The sequence below is a fragment of the Enhydra lutris genome, unplaced genomic scaffold, assembly GCF_002288905.1.
Source record: "Enhydra lutris kenyoni isolate GAN:26980312 unplaced genomic scaffold, ASM228890v2 scaffoldscaffold93, whole genome shotgun sequence".
Lineage (NCBI taxonomy): Eukaryota > Metazoa > Chordata > Mammalia > Carnivora > Mustelidae > Enhydra > Enhydra lutris.
In genome coordinates this window covers 1,832,306-1,854,140 of record NW_019154177.1, presented here as the reverse complement: position 1 = coordinate 1,854,140, position 21,835 = coordinate 1,832,306, and the positions used below count along the sequence as shown (strand labels likewise).

Sequence of the window (21,835 nt, the reverse complement as noted above, 5' to 3'; positions counted from 1 at the left end):
CTCATGGACTGTTGTAGAATTTGAGATACATGAGTAAGCAAAATAGACAAAAATCTCTGCCTTGCAGGACTTGCATTCTATCAAAGACTACATAAAATAAACCTTACAACTAATAACTTAAAACATATACAAGAAGGTCATCATTATATACAAAAGGATTTGGAGAATTTGGGAATGCTGATGGGGACTCTCAATAAGAAATGGCATGGTCAAGGTAAGCTTCAGGTAGAAGGTAGGATTTGAGCAGAGGTCTTGAAGGAGTTGTGTGTGTGCTAGCTGAGAGCACATCTGAGGGAAGAACGCTAGTCAGAAGGCAGAGGCAGAATAAGTGCTAAGAGACAAAAGCATGAATGAACATCTCTTTGAAGAACAAGACAGGTATGGACAGCTGGAGCGGGAGCCAGGAATGGGTTCCAGCCAAGATGGTCTATGCTGTGCTAAGATGATAAACAAACCAAAATCACAGTAACCTAATACAACAAATGCTTACTTCTCTTTAATACTGGTATCCAGTGAAGCCCTTATGGGAGCTGTTCATCAAAGTCACTCTGGGACAAACAGAGTAGAGGTTTCACTCTCAGTTGTGCTTTCATGAACAGCCCAGCAGAGGGGAACTGTTCCTGGGGTTTTAGATCTTCTTCCTAGAAGGGACAAATGTTACTTCTGCTCACATTTCTCTGACCAAATCAAGTCACATGGTCATATCTTAATTTAAGGGATCAGGGAAATACAATCCTAGCATATGGATACAGAAGGTATAAGAAACAGGAACAGTTGATAAATGGTGCTTACAATGACTCTCATTCACTCTCACCATCATCAAACACTGTTGTTTTTTTTTTTTCCCCTTCCTGCAAAATATGCTCAACCCTTCCAAGAAAGAGACATCTTCAAAGTCCATATCATTTCTGGCATCCGGCCCAAAGTCTAGGAACTCCATGGAGTGCACATCTGTGTCTCTTAGACCCTCGTGATCTAGAGACCTATAATCCAAGACAGCACCCACCTTCCTCCTCCCACTACGACGTGCACCTGATGCTCATTGATAGAAATAGTCCCCCGAAGAAAGTGTAATAAGGAGAGAGGACAGTAGGTCAAATAAGGATTAAAATCCACTGTTGTATTTGGAAAACTGGAGGCAATTTGGGGCATTGACAAAAGCTGTTTCTATATTAATGGCAGGCTCAAATGCCAGACTAGAGTAGGTTTAAAAAAGAATGGGAGAAATAGAGTTTCTCTGAGGAATATTTCTGTGAAGAGGATTAAATTATATAGAAATGTACCTGGTGGGGAAATTAGGGTTAATAACGTTTTTTCATTTTTGTTTTTTTTTTTTTAAGATGTTAGAATTAATGGTATATTTGTTTCCTCCTGGGAATGAGATAGCAAAAAGTGAGAACTTGTTGATCTAGAAGGATGGGCAAATTCCTGGAGTTCTACCCCTGAGAAGATGAGGCAGATGGGACATGAAGAACTCCTGGGGGGTCTGGCTTTGCTCTGATGATGAGTGTTCATTTGTGGTAACAGGAAGGATGGCAGATACTTAGGGGCATGACGTCAGCAGGTAGGAGAGGAGGTCACTAAAGAGGAGTCTGTAAAGTTTTCTTCGATTGCCTTGATTTTCTCAGAAGAACTAGGTGCAAAGTTCATAAACTGACAGTGAGAGTGAATGAGGAGGTCCTGGTGGCGTGAGGAACTAGGAGACGTGCCAGCAGGAAGTACAGGACTGAAGATGTAGGGCACAATTGCCCAGTGGCACTGGGGCTTACTTGAGGTATGTGGTTGTGGGTTTGAAACAAAATAGAGTTTTCCCCAGTCATATTGAGCTGCATTAGGAGAGGTAGGTGTTTGATAGAGGGTTGAACATAACCAAAGTTTTGTTATGGATATTTTGGCTAAGGAAGAAAGCAGATAGGAAGGAAAAAAAGGTAGACCAATGGATTGGAGCAGTTAAGGATAATTAGAATCAGAGCTCAAGACGAAGTCAGCTGGAAAAATCCGAGGTGTTGCTTGTGAGAGAGATGCTTGTAGACAGGATTCCATTGGTCAAACCAGAATTTCAAGCAGCAGCCACGAGTCAGTCCTTTTTCTCATTGTTTGCATGCAGTAAATAATCTTGTCAGTTTTCCTCTTCAGTATCTTCATATTTCTTGAATTTGTTTTTACTGCCAACTTCTGTCACTCACCTATGTAACTACAACAATTTCTTAATTTCTCCCTTGGCCTCTAACCTTGTCCTCTCCAAATTCATTCCCACACCAGTGGGAATGCTCGTACTAAAACATGTTTATTCATGGCATACTTTTTAAAAGATTTTATTTATTTTATCTATATTTAAGTGGTTTTCTTTTAAGTTCTTTATTTTTTTAAAGTAGGCTTCATGCCTAGCATGGAGCTTCACTGTGGGGCCTGTACCCAGGACCCTGAGAAGAAGACCTGAGCTGAAATCAAGAGTTGGGTGCACAACTAATAAACCACCCAGGTGCCCCTTTTATATTTATTTTATTTTTAAAATTTTTAAAATTTTAATTATTTATTTATTTTGTTACCAGGTGACCCAATTTTAAAGTTTTTATTTAAATTCCAGTTAGTTAACATACAGTATAATATTAATTTCAGGTGTTCAATATGATGATTGGACACTTACATACAACACCCTGTGCTCATCACAAGTGTCCTCCTCCTTAATGCCCATCACCTGTTTGACCCAACCCCCACCACCACCCCTTTCTGATTACCCTGTTCTCTAGAGTTAAGAGTATATTTCTTGATTTGCCTCTTTTTTCCTTTGCTCTTTTGTTTTGTTTCATAAATTCCACATATGAGTGAAATCATGTAGTACTTGTCTTTCTCTGACTTATTTCGCTTTACATGATACACTCTAACTCCATCCACATCATTGAGAATGGCAGGATTTCATTCTTTTTATGGGTAAACAATATTCTATTCTATATATAACACATCTTCTTTATCTATTAATGGCATACTTTAGTTGAAACTGTGGCACTGACTCACTCCTGCCCCAAAGCCTCCATTGCCATTATTGTTATGTTTAAACTGCTAACATGGCTTCTAAGTCCCAGTATGATGGCTTCACCAATGGCAGACCTTCTTCACTTTCATTTAATGTCATGTGAGATTCATCCATTTTGATTCATTACAAAACATTATTGTATCTATTGCTTGGGCCCATGTCCAAGTTTTTCTATAGGTATGAGTTTCTGGGACATTACATATGTAAATCTGTAATTTTACTATATATCACCTGTTTCCACTTATTATTTTTATTTAACTACATGTACATAGTTGTCAATAAACTGAGGAATATTTACTTATGTTAAATGGAGATGCATGAAGATGAAAGATGATACAGATGTCATCATTTTGAATCTGTTCTATCGAAAATTAGCTGTGCTTTTTTTTGTTGTTGCAAAATGTTCCTTGTAAAAGACAGCAAGTAGGCTCCATAGCTCAGGGGTTAGAGCACTGGTCTTGTAAAAGACAGCAAGTCTTCAACATGTTATATTTAATATCACCTTATAGATTAACTGATATATTTACTTATCATTTCTTGAGTTACTGCTAACACTTTGCTAGGCATTGGCAATGCAGCAGGGAGTACAATATCTAAAAGAAAGAGAAACATGGTAGAGTGGAAAAATAATGAGCAATTAACAACACAATAGAATCAATAAACCGATGTTTATCTTTTTTTTTCTGTCTTGAATAGAATAGTAATTTTGATACAATGTTATAACTTCCTCATTCTTACCTTCCTCTGGATTGTGTTATCCTTAAGGGGAGATGCATAAAATTTATTTGTATACTATGTGTCTTTCACAATGATTGCAACTGTTTGCTAAATAAATTTGTTGTATTCCCAGAGTAATCCTGCATTACGAGTTTTTATGGGAATTATTGCTCAAGAGTAAGTATGGAACAACAACAAAAAGTCACCGATAGAGAACAGCTTTCCTAAATATTCCTAGTAAATCCCTGTTCAACAAAATGCCATCTACAAGTGACGGGATGATTATTTCAGTTATATGGGGAGAGTTGAGATTTGGTGTTCTGTTTGAAAGTTCAAGTGTACATAATACTGTTCAGCAAATCCCTAGGGCTACCGAGTAGCTCTGAGCAGCAAGTATAGAGCTAAGGTAGCCCAACAGCAGGGGCCGACTCAAGTTAATTCTCCACTGCGATCAGTTCTTAATTGTTTCTCCTTTAAGGCAGATAACCCTAGAGATTTCTCCATTCTGTGAGTTATAATGAAACTCATTGGAAACTTTTTAATAGCTGCATGCAGCACGGGGAGAAGGTGGCAATCAGTTCTACCCTCCGAGAGCCGATCCCTGTGGACGTGGAGAAGATGAGATCATTGTCGTCAGCAGTCCTAATCTAAGACTTTGTAATGAGCTCTCCAGGGTCCTGTTCTTTCCTTCCAACTTTTATAAAAACTGCAGAAGTTGAAAATTGCTCTCCTACATGCTCTAGTTTTAAATATTGCTCATGGCCCTCACCATCCAGAATCCCTTAAGATTCTCCACAGTAATCCAGAGGGAATCACTTGAGTAAATGTAGCCGTATTTCAGTCTCACCAGAAAGCAGAACTGGCCTAAGGAAAACTGTTTTCAACAGATCCAAACATTTCTCATTCTTCAGATTTTCCAGTCTGTGTGATTCCATCTTTCTTTCTCATCTCCTTGAGAACATAACTCTCAGGGCAAATAAGTCACTTGTTCAATGAAATAATAGGCATATATTTTCTTTTCACTTAGAAGAATGGCAAATAGAAAAAAACAAAAGACCCCAAACCCTGTATTTTCTTCTTAGTTATTTAGATTCATTAGCTTTATGCTCATATAAAGAACTGTAAAGGGAGCCTGGGTGGCTCAGTCCTTAAGCATCTGCCTTCAGCTCAGGTCATGATCCCAGGGGACCCCCCCATCAAGTCCCACATCGGGCTCCCTGCTCAGCGGGGAGCCTGCTTCTCCCTCTGCCTGGGGCTCCCCTTGCTTGTGCTCTGTCAAATAAATAAATAAAATCTTTAAAAAAAAAAGTAAAATAGTTAAAGGTAGAAAACAATGTCTTATTATATTTGGTTTCTTCCATACTATTCATACTGTTACCTTGAACAAATAAGAAAATTGAGCTAATTTTACAAAAAGAGCAGTTGGAACAAAAATACTTGGGGTAATGCTCCATTTACAGTTTCAGTCTGAGCCCACAGAATTGAAATGAAGTTTGATTTAGAGGGATCAGACTAATATCTAGTAGAAACTGTGCTAGCTTTTATCAGCCAAATTGCGATTTGGTCTCAGTGCTACAAATCATTTTTCCTGCTTTGATTTTAAAAAATATTTGTGTTCCCTACCTAAATGTCAATTTGTGAAAGAGGCAAAATAATTTTTCTCCTATCAAATTCCTGCGTGGTGTAAGGATATGATGGAGTGCTGAATGTAATTATATGGTTACATGACTGTGGGTCAGAAGACTGAGCAGCTGGAGTGCCCTCAGTCAGCGTGGTCCTGTGTCACAAAGATGGAATCCTAGTCTCTGTAAAATATGCATGTAGTCAATCCAAATAATGTTCACGCTTTAGGAGTGAGATGCAAAACTATGTGTTCTTTGTGAGGTGAAGATTGTTCTGAAATCAAACCTAAATGTTACACTCAAGCTGAATTATTTTTATTCACTTCCAAAATTTTATTTAACTCTTTTAAATGTTTAAAGTAACATAATCATGGTTACATGTTACATTTCTGTATAGTTATATGTTAACTTTTTTTAAATTACAAAAAATGAAGATTAAAAATTCATCTCCTCCAAACACGAATTATCTTTGCATATGTATGTAATCATAGAGGTGAGAATGTACTATATCTGAAATCTTGAAAACAAATTTTTAACTTTAGTGTTTTTCCTATATTTAACATACTTATATTTTAGTAATTTTATTAATTTTAACATGTTTTAAAACAATTTATATTTAATATAATTTTATACGGTCGATATACTTAATAAATATATTTAAAATATTTAATATATAATAACTTGAAATATACTTTATATATTCTATTTTTGTTTCCATATCAATTTCATATCAATTCTATATCAACAGCAATATCAACATACACATACTATATTTTTTTGTGTAATTTGTTCTGTTATTTATTTTACAACTATGCAAGGTTTACTTAATTATTATTCAGTCAATGGACATTTAGTCTGTTTCCTTTTTTAGTCACAATGTAACTGATATATACATATGTATTATAGATAGATATAGATATATATATTTATCTCTTTACACATCTATGGAAGCAATCCTAATAATAAATTCCAGGAATTGGAATTAGCGGGTCAAAGACTTGTACATCTGCCAAATTTAAATTTGGTAATACTATCCTCCAAAAATTTAAGCCTGATTTACCTTCCTACATAAAGCGTATGAGTGCCATTCTCTCATATCTTCACTGATAGGATATTAGCAATCTGAAAATATCTCATTGTTTTAATTTGTATTTATTTAGGGGCGCCTGGGTGGCTCAGTCAGTTAAGTGGCTGCCAAGTCATGACCCCAGAATCCTGGGATCGAGCCCCGCATTGGGCTACCTGCTCCTTGGAGAGCCCACTTCTTCCTCTTCCTCTCCCTCTGCCTGCTGCTCTGCCTACTTGTGCTTTCTATCTCTCTGTCAAATAAATAAATAAAATATTTTAAAAAATCCATTTAATTTTTATTTATTTAAATATAAATGAGGTTGAAAAGGTTTTATGTATTTTGGGGTCATATGAATTACAATTTCACTACATTTTATCTCATCCTTTTCCCATTGTCTTATCCAGGCAAGTGTAACCCTTATCTGAAAAGCTTATCTGCCAGAAAAGTCCTTTGGTACTAAAAATACTTGTTTTGTTCCAAATACGTAATGTAGTTATTTTGCTGTTTTCAACAACTATTAGCTGGTTTTATCTGAGGACTGATTAACCATTGCAGTTGGTATACTGGCTGTAATGCTCTGTTCCTACATTTTTTTAAACTTCATTATTATTTTTTTAACTATAAAATGCCATCTTAAGCCCAGATAATTTATATATATGTTTTGCTTTGGAAGTGGGTTTTCAAAGGTTGGTCATGAGTTTCAAATAACATCAGTTTGGGAAAACATGCAAGCTGGAATATGTCACATCAGTGAATATGATTTATGGTTACTCTTGGGCTATCATCGCTCTGAGGAGAATGTCTCTAGTCTTTGACTGCCCTGGTTGCAAGACATGATGTTATCATTTTGGAGTTTCTTGGGGGCAATTTTACCTTCTCCAAAGGGTAATCAGTGTGGTTTCTGGTTTTTTTTTGTTTGTATATAACTTAAAGAACATCAATCAATCAAATTCTAAGTATTTATTTTATGTTTACTTTATTCCAGGAACTTTAACCAATCTAAGTAAAAACTAAAGTTATAAATCAAGTGACAAAGTTAAACTTGACATACTCTTTTGTGTTATCCTTTTGAAAGTTATATTAAGAGGGAAAGAAATTAGCCTTTAAATTTTTTTTCCTCAGAAAACAGACTAAATCTCCTTTCAAGGATAAAGAGGTGCTCAAAAGCTATTCATATTTGGAAGATATTGCCAAACTTGAACTTTTTTTTTTTAAGATTTTATTTATTTATTTGACAGACAGAAATCACAAGTAGGCAGAGAGGCAGGCAGAGAGAGAGGAGGAAGCAGGCTTCCCTGCAGAGCAGAGCGCCCGACATGGGGCTTGATCCCAGGACCCTGGGGTCATGACCTGAGCCAAAGGCAGAGGCTTTAACCCACTGAGCCACTCAGGTGTCCCAAACTTGAACTTTTAAAAAAAATATTTATTTATTTGGAAAGAGAATGAAAGAGAGAGCATGAGAGCGGGGAGAGTCAGAGGGAGAAGCAGTCAGGGAGACTGACTCAGGACTCCATCCTGGGACTTCCAAGATCATGACCTGAGCCCAAGGCAGTCACCCAACCAACTGAGCCACACAGGTGCCCCAAACTTGAACTTTTTGTCTCACCAAACACCAGAAATAGTTAACCACAAAAATAAAAGATCAAAATTTGAGGATATGACTCTAAATAGAAACCAAGAAAAGAATCTAAGGGTTTTGATTCCTAATCATCCGGTGTTATTCCAAGATTTCACCTAAGAATATATTCTTCTAGTCTCTTCTACAGATCTGTTGATTACCCAAAGGCGTATGCAGCCCCTGTGGTCTCATCAAGGAAACATGTTATGTCAACCTCCAGGGACCATCGTTGATGCTAAGAAATTAGTCCTCCATTTTTTTCTATCTGGGTCTATAAGAGCATCCACATCTGTGTTGGTTTCCTTCTGGGGCCAGCAGGAAGTCTTTGCCTTTGAGTTTTGGTTGAAGGCTCCTAAAAGCCTGTGGAAGGCTGGGTATTTGGGCCAAATGGGAGACAGACAGGGGAAGAATGCTAATTCTAATTTTTTATTACAGTGACCTCTTTTCTCTAAAATTTAACTACCCTATGACAATTACTCCATTTTACTTTTCCTCTGAGGTAAGGATATATCATGACCCTATCACTTTAGTCAAATCATTGGAAAAATCACACAGCTTTCACAGTGCTTCTGGAAGAAACTAAAATCTAATGCATGAAGCCATTTCAAGGCTTGATGTCATCCCCTTTCTGGACAAGTTGAGATCTTTGTAACGACATCTATATCATTTCTGGTGCATTTGTCTCACATCTATTTCTACTTATATTAACTGCACAGTCTTCCATAAAATCAGGGTAACAAATCCCAACCTGCAGAAAAAGCATTACTAAGTGTTCTCCCTAAATTACTTGGGAAATTAAAACCAGGTAAGCCTCAATGATTAGAGAAAATTAAGAAAACTTTCTTTCTTTTACTTTGGTATAATGTATTTGACTGTGGGAAATAAATTTACTATAATAACTTTGAAGCTGAGAAGTTTTCACCAAAGATAAGTATTTTATTTGAAAACTAAAATATTCGTGACAACAATCTGTGTTCTACTCTCTTTATTTTTTCCCAGCTTACTAGTTGAATATGCTATTAATTGAAGCAGCCCAGGATTCTCTAGATCACACAGCAGAGTAGATATTTTATCATGTACACTTAATAATTTTAGTCTTTTTTTTCTTGCTTCTATTATCAAAGAATCAACATGACAAAGGATCTGAATGACGTATATTTCCTTCCTTCTGCCATTCTGCTTTTTCGTATTTGTCTCACTTCCTTTGTTAGGTCACTATTATCCTAGTATCCTCTATTCCAATTATGAGTCTGTCTTTTATGAATTCAGCTCTCTTTATCCTTAGCCATATTAGAGTCAATCTTTTTCAGTTTACTTTTTTAAAAATTACTCTAGGCACCACAGTCTCCTTCCTTCCCTCTCCATTCATCCCTATTGCTATGCACATTTCTCCTGCAAGCTAATTGTTTGTTTCAATGTTTCTACAAAACTACCAAAAGACAAATATATCCAAAGTTGCCGTTTTATTACTCGACAAAATATCTTCCCCGAATGTCCTGGTATTCTATGCTACAGAAGACTTTTTCTTTCAGAGAAGTCAGTGAAAGAGATCAGATTTGACAGTACTTCATAGGATAAGTAAATATTTAGTAGATCCAGTTAAAACCTAAGTACAAAGGTAACATCGACACTATGAAGTAACTGAGACTTATAGCACCTTGATAAGAATATTCAGGGGTGCCTGGGTGGCTTAGTTGGTTGAGTGTCTGACTTCAGCTCAGGTCGTGATCTCAGGGTCCTGGATTTCAAGCCCTTCATTGGGCTCTGCACTCAGTGGGGAATGTGCTTCTTGCTCTGCCTTTCCCCCTGCATGTGCTTTCTCTCAAATAAATAAATCTTTGGAAAAAAAAAAAAAAGAATATAATATCCAGGTCACGATAGGTAGTAGTTTCCCTGTACTTTGTGTTTTTCAAACCATATCTTGGATACTGAACTCAGCCCTGGTTGTCACAGTTCCAGAAGGTCGTCATTGACATTAAGGGTATGTGGAAGATGGTTATAAGGTGATAACAGACCTGATAACCTTGTTATAGGAAGAGTCATTGTAGGAAATTAAACATCTTGGCCTAAAGAAAATTTAGGGTTTTTTTTTTTAGCTTAAAATACTTAAATGGCTGTCATAGGAAGAGAGATTAGATACGATGTATATTCAATAAAGTTGAAATACTTTGTCTTATGAATGAGGAAGAAAATTCCTACTTAGCAAAAGGATGATGATTGTGAATTGGAATTTTCCAACACTAGTTTGTGTTACATGTTTGAACAAAGGATGAAGGACTTAAATGGCTAGGCAGACACTCGCCTCATGTAGGGTGGGTTGCCAGATTTGATGGCTTATCCGTTCCTTAAACTTCCCAACATTCATTGGTTCTCAGAAAATACAGATCAGGTATTCATTTTATTCTTACCAGGTACACAGACGATGTTAAAGGAAGACAATGGAAAAATCCAACGACAGCTCAGAGTACGGTTTTATCTTGGTGGGCTTCTCAGACCGCCCCAAGCTAGAGCTGGTGCTCTTCATAGTGAATTTCATCCTATACTCAGTGGCTGTGCTGGGAAATTCATCCATCATCCTCGTGTGCATCCTGGACACTCGACTCCACACCCCAATGTACTTCTTTCTGGCCAACCTCTCCTTTCTAGATCTGTGCTTCAGTACTAGCTGCATCCCACAGATGCTGGTGAACCTCTGGGGCCCTGACAATATCATCAGCTATGCCGGCTGTGTGGTCCAGCTTTTCTCCTTCCTTTCCGTGGGGAGCGTGGAGTGCATCCTCCTGGCCGTGATGGTCTATGATTGCTACGCAGCGGTCTGCAGGCCCCTGCACTATCTGGTCATCATGCACCCCCAACTGTGGCTGTGGCCTGGGGGAGCGGACTGGTCAATGCCATCGTCATGTCCCCCCTCACAATGACTCTTTCCAGATGTGGCCGGCGCCGGATCAACCACTTCCTCTGTGAAATGCCAGCACTGATCAAGATGGCTTGTGTGGATGCCCGCGCAGTGGAGATGCTGGCCTTCACCTTAGCGTCCTCCTGCCCCTCGCTCTTATTCTCGTCTCCTATGGCTACATCGCTGCCGCGGTGCTGAAGATCAAGTCCGCGGCCGGGCGCCGCAAGGCGTTCAACACCTGCAGCTCGCACCTCACCATGGTCTCCTTGTTCTACGGGAGCATCATCTACATGTACATGCAGCCCGGAAACGGCTCCTCCCAGGACCAAGGCAAGTTCCTCACCCTCTTCTACAACCTGGTAACACCCATGCTCAATCCACTCATATACACCTTAAGGAATAAGGAGGTAAAAGGGGCGCTGAGAAAGGTTTTGGGGAGGCAGCAATGACCAGAGCAACAAAGGCAATCCTATGTGATTTTTTTTTTTTTCAAATACCGCCGTTTACTTTGTGTTTATAATTAGCCCATATGTCAAATCCTTGGGTCTTTAAAAATAGGGATAAATACCCTGAAGTGTATCCAGAGTCAACAGGAACCAACCATAGCCACACGTAATATAGATCTATCTCAGCAAAATAATATTTAGTAAAAAGAATTAAGTCTTAGAAGAACAGTAAGGTGATTTTCACAGAGATATAAAATAAACGTGTTAAAGATTTTATTCAACTCAATTAATGAGGGAATCAGGCACACTTACTTAATAACCAGTTAAAAAAAAAAAAAAAAAAAGTCAAGGGGCTCCTGCCTGGCTCAGTGGGTAGAGACTGAAATTCTTGATCTCAGGTTTGTGAGTTTGAGTCCCACACCAAGTGTGGAGATTACTTAAAAAAATAGAATCTTGGGGCTCCTGGGTGGCTCAGTCATTAAGCTTCTGCCTTCTGCTCAGGTCCTGATCCCAGAGTCCTGGGATGGAGTCCCCGCATCGGACTCCCTGCTCAGCAGGAAGCCTGCTTCGCCGTCTCTCACTCCCCCTGCTTGTGTTCCCTCTCTCACTGTCTCTCTCTCTGTCAAATAAATGAATAAAATCTTTGAAAAAAGATTTAAAAAAATAAATAAAATCTTATAAAAATGAAAAAATAAAAAGAAGTCAAATACCACAAATTCATAACACATGAAGGAATGTTGAAATGAAATGTGCAAAAGGAGACAAGAAATTGCTTCTTCTGCTGTGGGGAGAGAAGCCAATCCCTTTTTTACCTGACAGAACTGAATTCACTTGTCACTGACAAGAGTTATTTTGCATTGCTCTCAATTTATCTATAATTTACAATTAATAATAATACATAATATATAATTTACACAATCAGAATCCGGTAATGTGTAATTTTCTACTGAAAGATAGATTTTCCTCTACAAAGTTAAGCATACTTTATTTACGTTATAAAAGTAAGTATAGTCTCAAGCCTCTCAAAGAATGGATATAGGTATTTTCATCCAATTTTTTAAAATAACAAAACTATGGTTTATAGATTCTATGTAAATGAGCACAGAGCACACAGAAGATAAGTGGCTTCAGAAGTGGAGTGTACAAGTCTGAACCTTTGCTGTTGTCCACTGAGTAACATTGCTTTTGCTACCGAGTGTATAACGCATGTACAGGTCACCTACTCATCAGCCCCAGCCCTGTTTTATCTACTTGTACAGTCATCCTAGCAGGCGGGATAGGCGGTAGTCCCTATAGGAGAATTCTACCCCTCAGAAATTCACTCATTTTTCTTTAACTGTTAATACCATGACATTACCTGTTCCCCCAGTGCCCATGCAAATCCCCAGTCCAAATCTTTCTCATACGCTAGTGGTTAGGTAAAATCACATAATATTTGTAAAATTATCTGAGTCTCTTTGATTTAAAAATGTTCTCTACTAGAGTAAACAGAGGAAACACCTCTAACAGGTTGCATTTTATACACTGAAATGACAGTTTTTCTAGTTAATATTATTATATTTATATGTCTCCTATTAGTCTATAAGTTCCTTGATCATAAAGCTGTTATTTATTTAATCCTTTTAGCACCATTTTGGGTATTAAGTTGTTATTAAAATGCCTTGTAGATAGTATGCAATCAGTAAAAACTTGAGATATTATTAATTTTAACTGATTAATTACATCCAGTGATCAGTCCTTCACTTTAATTGATGCATTAATTCTGTCTGTTCTTCAAGATTATAAGTGGATCTATCACAGCACAGTCCGAATTTACATTTGCTGTTAAATGTTTTATAATTTTTTTCTTAATTCAATGTAAACCCTATAAGAGAGGGAAAAAAGCCACTGAGGAATTTCTGTGTGTATCAAAAGTCATCCCCAAATTTTAGGAGATGAAAACTTTTCCTTTCCTACATATGAATCATAAACTCCAGGGGAATTACTATGAATTCTGTCATGGTCTAGAGGCTGTTTGTACAGTAACAACAGTTCAGAATTTTAAACCTCTTCAGATTGACCTAAGAAAGGTATTTCTCTCCTCATTAAACTGATTTTCTTCCATATAATCCCTTCAAAATCCCCATTTCTTTATTCCTTGTTTAGAAAAATTATTCAAACATCATATGATTAAACTCTCTAGTCCTTAAACACCTCAGTTTATTTATTTTTTATTTTTTTAACTTTTTATTTTACTTCCAGTTAGTTAACATAGAATAAACACCTCAATGGGATTCCTCACTTGTATACAGTAATATCCTTCCCAGAGGCTGGATATAATTTCCATGAAGATGCCCCAGAAATGAAGAAAACATTCCTCCTTCTGAATTGACCCTTGTCATTAATTTTTCATGGTGTATATAGTAATTGTTAGCATCCAGATCTATAAACGCTGCTAATGTTATTTAAGAGTAAGGACGTTAGCTAATTTGATTTTCCTATTTTTTTTAAGATCTTTTTTATTTATTTGAGAGAGAGATTGAGAGAACGAGTGGGAGGAGGGCAGAGAGAGAGGGAGAAGCAGACCCCCCACAGAGTAGGGAGCCCAGTGCTGGATTCATGACCTGAGCTGAAGGCAGATGCTTAACCAACTGAGCCATCCAGGCACCCTGATTGTCTTGTTTTAATTCTCAATGTAAAAATTCTGTAAGCTGAACTATGATAAATGCCTCTCATAATATTGACTGGTAGTAAACATTCCAACATGATCATATCATAATAGTAGTTTCAGGGAAAGAATACAGTCAGACTAAATTAATCATTAGAAATATTTGAGCCCTAAAAACTTCCTGAATTATTTGAGGAATAATAAATATTACCTTTGTTTGAGGAACTGCACATTTTTTAAAAGATTTATTTATTTATTTTAGAGAGATAGCACGAGCAGTGGGGAGGGGCAGGAGAGTGAAGAGGAGAGAAGCAGACTCCCTGCTGAGCAGGGAGCCTGAGGTGGGGCTCCGTCTCACAACTCTGAGATCACAACCTGAGCAGAAATCAAGAGTTGGATGCTTAACCAACTGAACCACACAGGCACCCTGAGAACTGTATATTTTTGAAGAAAGTCTCCTTTTCTGAAAGCTCATACTACATTATTTTTATTAGTGTAATATCAGTTCTGTGAAAAAGGATAGAAATACCAGACTTTGTAAGTCTGGTGGGAGAGACGCAATAGGCCCTGCCTTAATTTTCCTTCAAGTTCCACGAGAATACAGTAGCAAATAAAGGGTGATACCACTAATAACCCAGTAATAACCCACCCTAAATACAACACCACTCTAAAGTAGCCCTAGGACACGGCCACTTGTCAGTTTTGCTTCAGAGAGATGACTTCCAGGAACTCTCATTTCTGCTCTGTGATATCTGGGTCCTCAGCAAGGATGGCTTAAAAGGTGGAAAATGGCCGTCACAGATCAGATGGGGCCATATGTCTGGGGCCTCATTTCTTCTTCATATAGCATCTTTTGGGTATAAATTATCAATATGCTCTTCCACTTAGATGCCTGGTGCTTTGTCTGTGATGGTTGAAATACCTGGGTGCTTACGGGGAGCCCTACTTCTCCACCAAGTGCTCTCAGGGTGGTTATACTTCTAACATGCTTGCTGGCTTCCTCTGGTGTGAGTGTTCTAAAAAACCATGGTGGAAGGTTTAAAACTTTTTGTGATCAATACTCAAAGTTCCAGAATGTCTACTTTCATAGTATTCTATTGGTCAGGTGAGTCATGAGGACACTCATCCAGAATCAAGGGGGAAAGGAAGAATATATTCTTTCTATTATTAGGGGAATGGCATGATGTGTGTGTAGGGAAGAAATTGGTGAACATCATGACAACCTACCACAAACTTGGAAAAGAGTACACAGAAAAGTGTCTTCATGGCCTTGATAAACAAGGACATCAACAGGGCACAAAAAATACTAACAATATATGAAGAGAAAATAAGTTAGAATTCATCAAAACTTCTGATTATCAAAAGACACTGTTGAGAATATCAAAGAGCAGGCTACTGATTATTGGAGAAAGTATTTACTCTCCATATACTTGACAGAAAGACTCCTATCCTGAACCTACAAAGAACTCCAGTATCAATCCTAAAAGGAAAAATAACAAAATTTTAAAAATGGGCAATCAACTTGAACAAGAACTTCACAAAAAGAGATCCAAATGGCTGACAAATATATGAAAACATTCTCAACTCAGTACTCATCCAAAACAGTGCAATACATTCTTAATATGAATAATGGCTAAAAACCTGAGGAAGACAACACCAAGTGTTGGTGAGGATGTGGAGCAACTCAAACTCTCCTACACTGCTGGTGGGAGTGTTGCTTCAGAAAGCTGTTTGGCAGTTTCTATTCAGATTAATAGACACCATATCAATTATGTATTGCCACATTGACTAACCATCTCAAAGCTTAGTGGCATAAAGCAGTAATTCTTTAATTTGTTAATGATTCTCTGGATCAACAACTTGGGCTGAGGTCAGCCAGACGGTTCTTTCACTGGTCTTGTTCAGGGAAGACAAGGCTGGGGAATGGCACTACAGTATTATGGCTTGCCTGGGATGCAAAATGACTTGCCTAAAATGACTTCACTCATATGTTCAGTGATGGCTGTTGATCACATGTCTTCAACAAACTAATCCAGGCTTCTTCACATGATGTCAATGTTCCAAGCGGACACTCCCTTTTCAAATTTCTGCTTATGTCATGTTTGCAATGTCCCATTGGCCAAAGTTGCTCACAGAGCTGATGTATGGGGAACTATAAGACATGGATTTAGGGAGGAGGCCATTACTTGACAATTTAACACCTGCCTATTCTCTGACCTCAAAATTCATTCCTAGGCATATATTCAATAAGAATAAATGTGTATGTCCACCAAAAACTTACACTGTATCTACTGACTATCAAATCCCCAAAGACTGCCATACACAGCTGTTGATCAAGCAAGCTGAGTTTATCACACCCACCCCAGAAATGGAAAATACTCTCTCAGCAGAGCTATTGGTGTCTCAAAAGGGAATAGTTAAGGAAGGATATTTATAAGGTTTTCAGACCTGGCATGAGGGATTATGAGGTGAACTTTGCAAAACAGATTTGGTTGAGTTTGAGCAGAGCTTAAAAATAGTAGCTTTGGGTCAGTGGGCAGAGCAAGGCAAAAGTCTTGAAGGAAACCGTGATAAGTGAGCTGTTCGTGGAGCAAAGCAGCTGTGTTATCATGGCTTGGTCTCAGTGTTTATTTAAAACAGGGATTGGAGCCTTGCAGATGCCGCTGCTCAGGAGCCACCAGCAGTGTCTAGCCATGGTCAACCCCACTATGTTCTTTGTCATCACTGTGGAGGGCACACCCTTGGGCTGTGTCTCCCTCCAGCTGTTGGCAGACAACTGTCCAAAGCCAGCAGAAAATGTGCTCTGGGGTTCCTGGGTGGCTCAGTCGGTGAAGCATCTGACTTCAGCTCATCTCATGATCTCAGAGTCTTGGGATCAAGTCCCGTGTGGGGCTTTGCAGTCAGCAAGCAGTCTGCTGCTCCCTCTCCCTTTGCCCTCCCACCTGCTTGTACTCTTTCTCTCTCAAATAAATAAAATCTTTTTTTTTTTTTTAAGATTTTATTTATTTGACAGACAGAGATCACAAGTAGGCAGAGAGGCAGGCAGAGAGAGAGAGGGAAGCAGGTTCCCTGCTGAGCAGAGAGCCCAATGTGGGGTTCGATCCCAGGACCCTGGGATCATGACCTGAGCTGAAGGCAGAGGCTTTAACCCATTGAGCCACCCAGGCGCCCCTAAATAAAATCTTAAGATTTTATTTGTGCTCTGAGCCCTGGGGAGAAAGGATTTGGTTATAAAGTTTCCTGCTTTCACAGCATTATTTTGCAAATTTTTGCCTGGGTGGTGACTTTACCCACCACAATGGCCCTAGAAGTAACTCCATCTGTGGGGAGAAGTTTAATGATGAGAATCTCATCCTGAAGCGTATGGGTCCTAGCATCTCATCCATGGCAAACACTGGACTCAACATGAAGGGTTCCCAGGTTTCTGTCTGCATGGCCAAGACTGAGTGCGATGGCAAGTGTGTGGTCTTGGGCCAGATGGGAGGGGGCAGGAATACTGTGGACACCATGGAGTCCTTTAGGTCCAGGAAGGGCAAGACGAGCAGGAAGATCACCATTGCTGACTGTGGACAAACCTAAAAAATTTGACTTGTGTTTTATCTTAACCACTAGAGTATTCCTTCTGTAACTCAGGAGAGCACCACTTCACCCATCTGCTCAAACCATCCTATAACCTTTGTGCTCTCACTGCAGTTCCATGGGTTCCATGTTTTCCTTATTCCCCTGCAAGTCTAGCTGGATTGCAGGGTTAGGTCTATGATTATGAAACAAAAATTAAACAACAAAAAATAAAATAAAATATAATGGGGACTGGAAAGTGTGTCTGTGCCCAGTTTAATGCAGGGACAGAAAATTATGGCTTTCGTACTCCCTACACAATTCAACAGTTTGGTGTTCTGAGATTAGTTGGTGATATGAGGATGTAAAGCAGCTTCCTATCGATTTGCGGGTTTCTTCTGTGTCTTTTTTTTTTTTTTTTTTTAACAGTGCTCTCTAAATGTCATATATGTTCTGGTTGTAGGAAGTAATCAGTCTTAGTAAGTGGGAATTCTTCAACTCTACATTTCCTATTTTGAAGTCAAATTGTATTTAATCCCAATTCCTTTAGTTTCTGAAGCAGCCGCAGGACTGTGCTCAGGTCTAACCGACAGAACTGTATCCCCACCATACTCCTGATAAGTACTGACCACATTAGTCCTTCTGGTTTAACAGCTGAAAGCGAGTGCTATAAATTAATAACTTCTTATGAGGTTGAGCATATTATTTGGTGTTAAGTAGAAAAAGCCCCAGTAATTTTATCCTTATTACCATCCACAGCTTTTCACCTTGCATAGTCTCATAAATGTTATCTTGCTGGATACTAACTGATGTTGGAAAGCCAAAGTCATTTCATGGCTTTAGTGTTAATTAAGTAATTTAGCAAATGTTGTTTATTAGATACTGCTAAAGACACAGTGCAGAGTAATTATCATATTCTCTGCTCTCTGAGAACTACTAGACCAGTATAAGAGGAAATAGTAAGCACAAATTCAGGTACAAATCCACAGGTACAATTTGCCATAACGACAACAGTACTAATAGCTAACGTATGAATGTACGGCATGCCAGGAACTGTTCTAAGCACTTCATATATTGAATTATTTAATCCTCACCAAAAATATATGATTTAGTTCCTTTTACTGATATTTTTACAGATGAAAGAACTGTGGCATTAACTGTGGAAGGTTAAGTACACTGGCTATGATCCCACAACTAGGTGGCAAAGTTGTGTTTGACTGCAGGCCTCCCGGGTCCAGAGCCCACATTCCTAAACACCATCCTGTTCTGGCTCTGTGAGTTCTCTTCATATATCTTACAACTGCTCGATATAAAAGCTATGACTACAAAGTATAAGATGTTGTAAGAAGGGGTAGGTGTGGGCTAAGTGAGATGTTAATTCCCCCTTAAGGGAATTAAATTGTTGCTTTAAAGGATGAGGTGGCATTATTCAACAGAGAGAAAAACAGGTTTCAAGAAGAGAAGGTGGGAAAAAGGTCAAAGAACTTGGACACGGGTAGTGTGGGTGCAGTGGGGAGAGAGGTGACTTTGGGGGAGTAGGTAGGAATCACATCACACAGGACTCAAAAGACATGTTAAAGAGTTTATATTTCAGTAATAACAGAAACCCATCAAGTTGCTATATGCACAGGTATAACGTGATAATAATGCATCTGTAAATATCACTCCAGCTGCTGTGTGGACACACTCCCAACATACAGATGTGGGCTCCTGGGTATTATACCTGGGTATTTATACCTGGGTATTACAGAGTAGAGTTGACATCTTTTCAGGATCAGCTTTAAATGTCACTGGACTGTTTTTCTCATTTTGCTGACTTCCAGGGATAAGCCCTCGAGTATGGGTATCTAAGAGAGCCTATAGTCTCACTCAAGCCAACCGTCTGCTTGTTCCTAAAAGTTAGCTCTGGCAGGTAGAGTGGGTGTTTTGAGATTAAGAGCAGAGACTAAATGTTAAACTAGTAACTTTCCGCAAATCCTCTTTAGTTTTTCAAGAAAGTGACACAGAAAGATTGACATTAAATGGTTTCAAAGGTACATCAAACATGGACAATAATAACAATAATAATAATAAAAGAGTTCAAATATAGCTGCAGACAAGTCTGAATTAAGATTCAAAACATTGAACAAGATAACGAAGGACATTTGTGGCAATGAGGTTTTCTTTTTGTTTTTTTAAGGTTTATTTATTTATTTTAGAGAGAGAACAGGGGGAGAGGCGACTCAAGCAGACTTCCCACTGAGCATGGAGCCTACGTGGGGCTTGATCTCATGACCCTAAGTTCATGACCTACGTGGAAACCAAGAGTCAGGTACTTAACTGACTGTGCCACCCAGCCACCCCGCTACGGCATTTTCTTTCTTTTTTTTTTTTTTTACATTTTATTCATTTATTTGACAAAGAGAGATCACAAATAGGCAGAGAGAGAGGCGGAAGCAGGCTCTCCACAGAGCAGAAAGCCCGATGCGGGGCTCGATCCCAGGACCCTGGGATCATGACCTGAGCCGCAGGCAGAGGCTTCAACCCACTGAGCCACCCAGGCGCCCCTGGCATTTTCTATGTACAATAAAGATGGGCCACGAAATCACGTAGCATCGATCTTCCTGAACTACACTCTAAGAATTTAAAAGAGGAAGTAATATGGAAACATTCTCAGTAAGACAATTCAACTGAACCTGAACAGTCATTGACAACGACCAAAGTAAGAGAGAGATCCAAAAATTTGAAATGTGAATCCAGGGGTGCCTGGTGGTACAGTTGGTAAAACAACCAACTCTTGGTTTCAGGTCAGGTCATGATCTCAGGGTGGTAAGATCAAGTCCTGTGTCAGGCCGCACACTCAACATGGAGTCTGCTTGAGATTCTCTCCTTCTCCCTCTGCCCCCTCCCATTGGTGCTCTCTCTCTCTCTAAAATAAATAAATAAATACATCTTTAAATAAAATAAAATGTGGATCCAAGTTAAAAGTGTAAATATTTGTAGGCCAAAAACAAGAAGAAGAAATGAAGAATTAGAGTACAAATCAAAGGCTGAATCAATAAAATTGATGAACGTCTAGCCAGACTAGACAGAAAGAGGGAGAGAGGACACAAGTTACCAATATCAGAAATGAAAGAGGGGTCATGAGCACTGACCTCAGGGACCTTAAATGGATAATAAAGGGGTACTATGAACAAGCTGGACCATGAATTTGATAAACTAGATGAAATGGACCAATTCCTTAAAAGAACAAACTAATAAAACTCAGATATGGAGAAACAGATGATCTGAATAACTATTTCAATTAAAGAAATTGAATCAATAACTAATACTTTCCCAAAGCATGAAGCAGCAGGCAGCACTGGCTACACTGGTAAATTCTACAAAATACTTACAAACTCACACCCATCTTCCACAGCCTCCTCTAGGATATTACAAGAAGCAGAAAAACTTCCTAACTTATTCTATGAGGCCAGGATTACCCTCACACCAAAACCAGGCAAAAACACACATATATTTGCTGTCACAACTCAGAGGGTCTAGATGCATTCATATCCCAAGGACCGTGAGCAAACTTCATACTCAAATCTTGATTTCTAACACTGCTCTCCAATAAGAGGAATCTGGGCTTTCTGAAGAAACGGCCGATTTTAGGAATAAGGAAGGGAATATACAAGATAATCTTGGAGCATTTTATGGTACCAGACAGTAAGGAAGTACTCCGAGACAAAACACGATAGGAGTATATCAAAGTGACATGGCAGGCAACCGAAAAACTCCCAGTGGCCAAAGCCATAGCAATTTGAGCAATAAAATAAATGAAATGTATTGATATAACCCAAAGTATAAAATAAATATGTGATCCATATCAATATAAACGAACCCTAAATACATAGGAGAATAGACATAGGTCTCATGCAGAAAAATTCTAAATAATTGGGTACCTGGGTGATGCAGTGGTTAAGCATCTACCTTCAGTGCAGGTCATGAGCTCCAGGTCCTGGGATCGAGTCCTGTGTTAGGTTCCTTGCCCCATGGGGAGCCTGCTTCTCCCTCTGCCTCTGTTTGCTGCTCCCCCTGCTTGTGCAGTTGCTCTCTCTGTCAAATAAATAAATAAAATCTTAAAAAAAATTATAAGTTAAGACAGACTACACATTTGTCTTAAATACCTATGGAGCATTTGCCAGAAGTGCCCATGTCTTAGACCATAATGAATGTTTTAATTGATTCTAAAAAGCAGGACTCTTAG

At 38.7% G+C, this 21,835-nt stretch overlaps 1 protein-coding gene and 2 pseudogenes across 1 annotated transcript in view; 2 read left to right on the top strand and 1 right to left on the bottom strand.

The window, feature by feature from the left end:
- Positions 1-21,835, bottom strand: part of LOC111138601 — an 896,555-nt gene that overhangs the window by 323,292 nt on the left and 551,428 nt on the right. The gene's annotated exons all lie outside the window — the stretch shown is intronic.
- Positions 10,499-11,405, top strand: LOC111162608 (annotated as a pseudogene).
- On the top strand, positions 16,715-17,628 carry LOC111138578 (annotated as a pseudogene).